Source organism: Galeopterus variegatus, unplaced genomic scaffold, assembly GCF_000696425.1.
Source record: "Galeopterus variegatus unplaced genomic scaffold, G_variegatus-3.0.2 Scaffold1035, whole genome shotgun sequence".
NCBI lineage: Eukaryota > Metazoa > Chordata > Mammalia > Dermoptera > Cynocephalidae > Galeopterus > Galeopterus variegatus.
Genome location: NW_007727146.1, coordinates 138,540 through 147,097, shown reverse-complemented (window position 1 = coordinate 147,097; position 8,558 = coordinate 138,540). Strand labels below are relative to the sequence as shown.

The window sequence follows — 8,558 nt, the reverse complement described above, 5'->3', positions numbered from 1 at the left end:
CAGGGATCCCTTCAATGGATTGGCCAGAAGAGACTGGGTCATAGGAAAAAACACTGGAGGGGTCAACCCTTGAGGAAAGAGGCTCTGCCTCATTGTGGGGTGACTTTGGGTGAGTTACGGAGTCTCTATGGAGCCTCAGTTTTTCTCTGCAGAAAATAGACTTAACTCCCATTTACTGGGGAGTTAAGGAAACATATAAAATGTGTAAAGCACTTGCCACATCGGATGTGTTTGGACTGTGTGAAACATTTAATGTCTGTTTCTGGTACTGATGTTGCAAAAGAAAGCAACTTGGAAAAAGTAATGGTGCCTTTACCTGGATGAGATACATTTTGTCCAAAAATCGTACACTTTTCAGCATTTCATTTTGTTGCCACATATGGACTCACACATGGAGGAAACTTAGCACAGATTGGGATAGGCAAACAAATAATTAAAATTCTCATTTTAGAAGCAGGAAAACTGAAGCCCCATTCCCCAAAGTTACTCAGCTAAACAATGACACAGGTGGGGACCACAATGGGAAGAGTGAGTTCTGGGTAAATGTTACGAGCTGCAGGGCTGAAGGCAACATGTGTGATGTCCGTTCACTGCCTCATACACTCCCTATTCACTCATTTTTGCACGAGCTTACTGCACACCTGCTGTGAGCTGGCACTGAGTGGCACAAAAATTCCTAGGACAATCTGATCAGAGAAAGGATTCACACACAGAAACAGAAATTATAATACATAGTAGTTATGGAAACTCATGCAACAAAATTCTACTGAACATTTACTATTTTTCCAAGTACTTTTATTGATGCTGGGAAAAAAAGAAAAGAAAATCATCTTGCCCTCAAGGAGCTCACAGTCTAATAGGGACAGAGACAAGTGAAAAACTACAATTTCTATGCTATAAAAAAACTGAGATGGGGGCATGTTCAATGTAGTGCGGGGGAAGGAGCACCTGAGACCTTCTGGGGGCATCAAGAAAGGCTTCTCAAGGCTGCCCAATTGGCTCAGTTGGTTAGAGTGCAGCCTTATAACCCCAAGGTCACGCATTTGGATCCCTGTACAGGCCAGCTGCCAAAAAAAAAAAAAAGGCTTCTCAGAACAGGGATACTGAGGATGACCCACAAACAGTTAGTTATAGTAAGAGTAGGTTTTTCATAATGGTACCTGTGCGTCAGGCAGGCTAGTGGTCTTGACAACAGTATGGCATCTATATCACATGCAAAATAATTTTAAGTAGTACATGGACCAATTTTTAATTTTTAAGTTATATGTTTGAATGTGAGAAAAAAATATAATGAGAAAACCAATTATGCAGATCATGAATGTGATCTTCACACTGCTCAGTGTGAAGCTAAAGGGGAGGCTAAGTTTTAAAAATAGAATTGGGCTGCGCAGTTGGCTCAGGTGGTTAGAGCCTGGTGTCAATAACACCAAGGTCAAGGGTTCTGATCCCCTTACTGGTCAGCAGCCAAAAAACAAAAAACTTCCATACTTCTGAAGCTGGCTAGTTAGCTCCCTTGGGAGAGCATGGTAGTGGTAACACCAAGATCATGGGTTCAGATCTCTGCACCGGCCTGCCGCCAAAAAAAAAAAAAAAAAAAGATTAAAAAAAAAAAGAAAATAATAATAATAATAAAATAATAAAAAATAAAGATTAAAAAATAATAATATTGATTTGAATTACAAGCAGTGCATGGATAGGGAGAAAATCTTAAATGTGGCTTGCCAACAAGTGAATTTTAGTAAGCATTGATATATACATCTTATTTTAGTTAGATGAAAAGTAACAGTTAGCTAGGTAGAGAAGGGGAAGAATGCTAGACATAGGGAACACCAAGCTCAAGGCACACAGGTAACAGAGCATGGTACCCTCGAGAATAGGCAGTGGTTTAACATGGTGGATCGTGGGGCATGTGGTGGCTGTGGGGCGGTGGGGAGGGACGGCCAGAGAAGTATGCGGGAACAGAGCCTCTGCTTCTCTGTTCTACCGCCTTGAGTGAATGTCTCAGATTAATTTCCATGGTCATCTCTCTACAGGAAGCTTCTCAATAGCAGAAGCCACATCACCAGTCCTTATGCGCTTCGCAATATTAAGTGATTGCCAAATAAGGAATGCAGAGAGTAAGGCTCAAAGAAAGGAGAGTTTTAGAGACAAAGTGGCCAACTTGGCTGGTAGAAGGGAAATGTTCAAGAAGAAGGGGAAGCGAAGGCATCTCGAGCATGTGGACAGCATAAGTAAAGGGACCAAGTAAGTCACACTCATCTAGAGTGGGGGGCAGTGCAGAGACAGACCTGGCTGGAGGGCAGACAACACAGTGGGGAGCAGAAGCCGAGGAAGCCTTTGATCGGTTTTCTTCTCCATGCAGAAAACTGGAGGAAGATGGTTGGAGGATCTCTGTCACCAATGGAATGCCCCTAGCAGGCTGCAGGCTTCTCTTGGCAAACCCCGTGGCCACACATGTCATTTCCTCTCCCAGTCCTCTAGCTTTCCACCCCACCACCCTCCTTGGTCTCCTTTCTGCAGAGGAGAAACTACATTCTGAGGAGTAGCTGGAGCTATTGCTTCTCTGGGACGATCCTTCTGACCCTATCAGCACTATCATTTTCCTTCCCTAAGTCCTTTCTCTGCTCACCTTCTGGAGCTTGAAGAAAATAAGGCAAAGGGACAGAGAATTTAGGAAGAACAACAACAAGATGGGGGAGAGTAAGAAGAGCAAAAGGGAGACAGAAAAGCGAGGAAAGATTGAGAACACCAGCCGGAACTATTTAAACTGGAAGGTAACTAAAGGCTTACAACAATCTAAGGCATGTTTACTCAAGAAAAACAGTTGAATCTCAGTGAGAACAGTGACCTTTGTGGAACTTCAACTCCTTAGCTCTACAGTAGCCTCAGAAACTGACAACTTTGCAGCCACAGAAACTGTGAAAACCAGTAGCTTAGCAGCCACTGGAGAAAACACAAAGGGTCTGGAGTTCTCCAGAAGCCCCGTTCCAGGGAGTTGTAAATGCAGTCAATACTCTGGTATCACAGCACACAGCTCTCAGGGTCGCGCTGTTTCCTGACGTGGGCGCTCCAGACCCGCCGCCATTTTCGTCTCCACTTGACTTTATTTGATTTGACTCAGAGCTTACTCTGTGAGAACCTCAGGCATTTGTCAAAAACCATCAGTGGTAATTGTTAAATATTGCAGCTACCTTAGGGCTAACATGAGGTTGACGAAAAAACTTAAAAGAAAAAACTGGGGAATGAGATGTCCACAGAGGTCTTTGAAAGGGTCCAACATATTCTTGGGAATCTAGAAGGCCATGTGCATGGGCAGAACTGTGTGCCTGCTCAGGAAACACCGAAGAAGGCCTTAATCTCTTAATCTCTGGCTTACCTTAGGCTTTACAAAAGCAGGAAGGTAAGAGTAAAGTAGAGTTGTAAACTGTGTGCCAGAGCATTAAAGGTATGTATGCCCCAACACACACACAGAGCACCGAGGCAAAGGCTGGGAATCTTACTGGTTCAGGGCATTTAAGGAATTCTCTGTCTAATCATGAGCTGCCGCTAAGTTAACTGAGGCAATACTTTAGAGGCTGCACACAACAAAGAATACAGGCTTTTAAGAATTAGTTCAGAAAAGTCAGTAAACAAATGAATGACAACAACAAACAACCCTGGGGAAGGGTGAGTAAATCTGATTTCCAGAGTTGCCATATTATATTATTTCAAATGTTCAGTTTTCAACAAAAGAATTATGAGACATGCAAAGATACAAGAAAGTACAGTCCAAATATAAGAAAAAAGCAATCACTAGAAACTATCCCTGAGAAAGCCCAGACATTAGACCTAATAGGCAGAGATTGTAAATCAGCTGCTATAAATATGTTCAAAGAACCAAAGGAAACCATGTCTAAAGAATTTTCTTAAAGTATGAAAACTATGTCTCACCAAATAGAGAATATCAATCAAGAGAAATCATAAATGAGAACCAAATAGGAATTCTGAAAAGTTGAAAGTACAATAACCTAAATGAAAAAACTCACTAGAGGGGCTCAACAGCAGATCTGAATTGGCAGAATAAAGAATCAGTGAAAATAAAGATAGATCAATTGGGATTAGCCAGTTTGAGAACAGAATGAAAATAGACTGAAGAAAAATAAGCTGAGCTTCAGAGACCTGTTAGTCAGAACCAAATGTATCAAATGTACATGATAGGGGTCCTGGAACAAGTGGAATAAGAAAATAAGGACAGAATGTTTGAAGAAGTAATGACAAAAATCCTCCCAAATTTGACGAGAAACACTAATCTGCACATCAAAGAAACCCAGTGAACTCCAAGTAGATTAAATTCAAAGAAATCTAGACCTAGATCTATAATGGTTAAACTGTCAAAAGCCAAAAGAAAAAAAAAAAGAGAGAGCGAGAGCGAGCATCTTGAAAATAGCAAGATAAAAATGACTCACCACTTACAAGGGCTACTAAATAAGATTTACAGCTGACTTCTCATCAAAACTCATGGAAATCAAAAGGCAGAGTGACAATATACTCAAAGTGCTAACAAAATAAGACTGTCAGCCAAGTATTCTATAACCAGCAACACTATCCTTCAAAATCAAAGGAGAAATTAAGATATTACCAAACAAACAAAACTGAGAGAATTCATCACGTGTGAATGTACAAGAAATACTAAAGGGAGTTCTTCAGGCTGAAATAGAAGGACAATAGACAATAACTTACAATTGAAGAAATAAAGAGTAAACATAACCACATGGGTAAGTAATAAAGATAGTATAAATGTATTTTTGTTTGTAACTCTTTTCTTATATTCTGATTTTAAAAACAGCTGCAAAAAAGCAAAATTATAAATCTGTATTGATGTATAAAGATATAGTTTTTATGACAAAAATAGGAAGGGGGAGGGTTTAGAGCTATATTGGAGAAAAGTTTTTATATATCACTGAAATGAAACTGGTAAAAATCTGAACTAAAGAATTAAATACATATACTAGAAAATATATATTTACAACAGAAGAGGCAATACTGGAGGAACAAAGGAACAAAAGGTATTAAAAAAATAGCAAAATGGCAGATGTAAATCCTATCTTAATAATCACATTAAATGTAAATGGCACTCCAATCAAAAGGCAGAGATTGGCAGAATGGATTTTTTAAAAACAAGATCCAACTATATATTGCCTACAAGAGACATATTTTAGATTCAAAGACAAAAATAGGTTGGAAGTAAAAGAATGGAAAAAGCTATACTATATAAACAATACCCAAGAGTGAACTAAAATGGCTACACAGACTTTAAGATAAAAAAATGTTTACTTTGGGCCGGCCTGGTGGCGCACTCGGTAGAGTGCGGCGCTTGGGAGCGTGGTGGCGCTCCCGCCGAGGGTTCGGATCCCATATAGAGACCGGTCCGCTCACTGGTTGAGCGCGGTGCGGGCGCGACACCGAGGGTTGCGATCCCATTACCGGTCACGAAAAAAGACAAAAAGGAAAAAAAAAAAAGTTTACTTTAAGATAAAAAAACATACTTTATAATAATTTTTTAAATCCATTACTAATAATGCCATTATAAATCTACATGTACCNCACCGAGGGTTGCGATCCCATTACCGGTCATGAAAAAAGACAAAAAGGAAAAAAAAAAAAAGTTTACTTTAAGATAAAAAAAGATACTTTATAATAATTTTTTAAATCCATTACTAATAATGCCATTATAAATCTACATGTACCAAATGACAGAGTGCCAAAATACATGAAGTAGAAACTGACAACATTAAAGGGAGAAATAGACAATTTAACAAAAATAGTTGAAGACTTTTTAAATAATGGATAGAACAACTAGGCAGAGATCAACAAGGAAACAGAAGATTGAACAACACTATAAACCAATTAGAGCTACAGACCTCTCACAGAGAACACTCGACAACAGAATACACATCCTTTTCAAGAGCACATGAAATATCTGCCAGGACAGGTCATATCCTAGACCATAAAATTAGCCTCAGTAAAATTTTAAAAACTGATATCACAAAAAGTTTGTTCTATAACTTAATGGAACAAAATTAGAATCAATAAGAGAAGGAAATCTGAGGGGCTGGCCCCGTGGCGCACTCGGGAGAGTGCGGCGCTGGGAGCACAGTGACGACCCCGCCGCGGGTTCGGATCCTATATAGGAATGGCCGGTGTGCTCACTGGCTGAGTGCGGTTTCGGGCGACACTGCACCAAGGGTTGCGATCCCCTTACCGGTCACGAAAAAAAGACAAAAAAAAAAAGAGAGAAGGAAAGCTGGGAAATTTATAAAAATGTTGAAATTAAACAATTCCTAAATAACCAATGGTCAAAGAAGAAATCACATGGGAAATTTAAAAGTACTTGGAGATGAATGAAAATGAAAATATAACATAAAAATTTATGAGACGCAGTGAGAAAAGTTCATAGAGGGAAATGTATAGTTATAAACATCTATATTAAAAAAGAAAAAAGATCTCAAATCAGTAAATCTAAACTTCCATTTAAGAAATGGAAAAAGGAGAGCAAACAAAACCCAAAGAAAGCAGAAGGAGGTAAATAAGAAAGATTAGGGCAAAAACAAACAAAACAGAGAAAGCAATAGAGAAAAATCAATAAAACAAAAAATTGATCCTTTGAAAAGATCAACCAAATTTCTAGACTGACCAAGAAAAAAAAAAAGGACTCAAGTTACTAAAATAAAAAATGAAAGAGGGAATATCAATACCAACTTTACAGAAATAAAAAAAATAATAAGAGAATACTATGAACTGAATGCTGACAAATCAGATAACTAAGATGAAATGGACAAATGTCAAAATTGACACCATAAGAAATAAAATACCTAAATAGATCTATAATTAGTAAAAAACATTGAGTTAGTAATCAAAAAACTTCCCATAAAGAAAATACCAGGTCCAGATGGTTTCAATTGCAAATTCTACCAAATGTTTAAAGAATTAATAAAAATTTTTCATGGACTCTTCCAAAATGTAGAATAAAGAACACTCCCAACTCATTTTATGGGTCCCTGATATCAAAACCAGACAAATACATTGCAGGAAAACTACAGATTAATATTCCTTATGAATACAGAGGCAGAAATCTTCAACAGAATACTAGCAATCCAATTTCCACAATTTATTGAGAGATGATTATACTCCATGACCAAGTGAAATTTATCACATGAATTCAAGGTTGGTTTAACATATAAAAATCAATTAATATAATATATAATTTCAATATAATAGAACAAAAATCACATGATCATCTCAATAGATGCAGAAAATTTATTAGATGAAATTCAACAGCTCTTCATGATTAAAACAAACAAACAAACAAAAAAAACCACTCAAACTAGGAATAAAAAGGAGCTTCTTCAACCTCATAAAGGGTATCTATGAAAAACTCACAACTAACATCATACTTACCAGTGAAATACTGAATGAAGTCTTTCCCCTTAAGTTCAGGAACAGGACAACAACGTATGCTCTTGTCACTTCTATTCATCATTGTACTGAAGATTCTATTAGGCAAGGAAAAGAAATAAAATGCATCCAGATTGGGAAGAAAGAAGTAAAATTATCTTCTCTATTTGCAGATGACATGGTCTTGTATACAGAAAAGTTTAAGGAACCCAGTAAAGAAGTATTAAAATTAATAAACAATTTCAGCCAAGCTGCAGGATACAAGATCAATACAAAAAAACTAATTGTATTTTAATACATTAATACTGAACAACATGAAAATGAAATTAAGAAACAATAACAATTACAGTAGTATCTGAAAGAAAAAATACTTAGGAATAAACTTAACAATAAATGCAAGGTTTGTACACTGAAAACTACAATCATTGTTGAACAACATTAAAATCTAAATAAATGGAAAGACATTCCATATTCATGAAGTAGACTTAATATTGTCAAGATGGCATTACACCCCAGATCTATACATGCAATGCAATGCAACGCAATCCCTATCAAAAGCCCAGCTAGCTTCTTTGCAGCAACTGACAAGCTGATCCTAAAATTCTCATGAAACTTTAAGGGACTCAGGGTAATCAAAACAATCTTGAAAAAGAACAAAGCTAGTGGACTCACATTTACTGATTTCATATTTTCCTATAATACTATAGTAATCAAGACAGTGTGGTAGTGGCAAAGGGAAAGACATATATATGGATAGAATAAAATTCAGAATACAGGAATAAACCTTTACATATGTCCATTTGATTTTTTTTTTCCTTTTTGTCTTTTTTACTGACCAGTAACGGGATCGCAACCCTCAGTGTCGCGCCCGTACCGGGGACCGGCAACGGGATCGCAACCCTCGGTGCTGCGCCCGCACCGCGCTCAGCCAGTGAGCGGGAACCGGTCTCCACATGGGATCCNCCATATGCCTCCTCCCACCCCCATGCACAGAGTTTCCCCTAGTATTATTATTATTATTATTATTATTATTTTTTTCCTTTTTTTGTCTTTTTTCGTGACCGGCAACGGATCGCAACCCTCAGTGTTGCGCCCGTACCGGACCGGGACCGGCAACAGGATCG

General features: G+C 38.0%; 1 long non-coding RNA gene across 2 annotated transcripts in view; it reads right to left on the bottom strand.

Moving 5' to 3' along the window:
* Positions 1-778: 778 nt before the first annotated feature.
* Positions 779-8,558, bottom strand: part of LOC103591820 — a 13,331-nt gene continuing 5,551 nt past the window's right edge. Inside the window, exons 2-3 of one of the 2 annotated variants that reach the window (XR_550619.1) lie at positions 7,438-7,532; positions 779-1,064 (exon numbers count right to left, since the gene is read on the bottom strand). This is a non-coding gene — a long non-coding RNA (uncharacterized LOC103591820). Of the gene's footprint in view, positions 1,065-7,123; positions 7,533-8,558 lie in introns of those variants that run through there. The other variant, XR_550618.1, reaches the window with a different exon arrangement.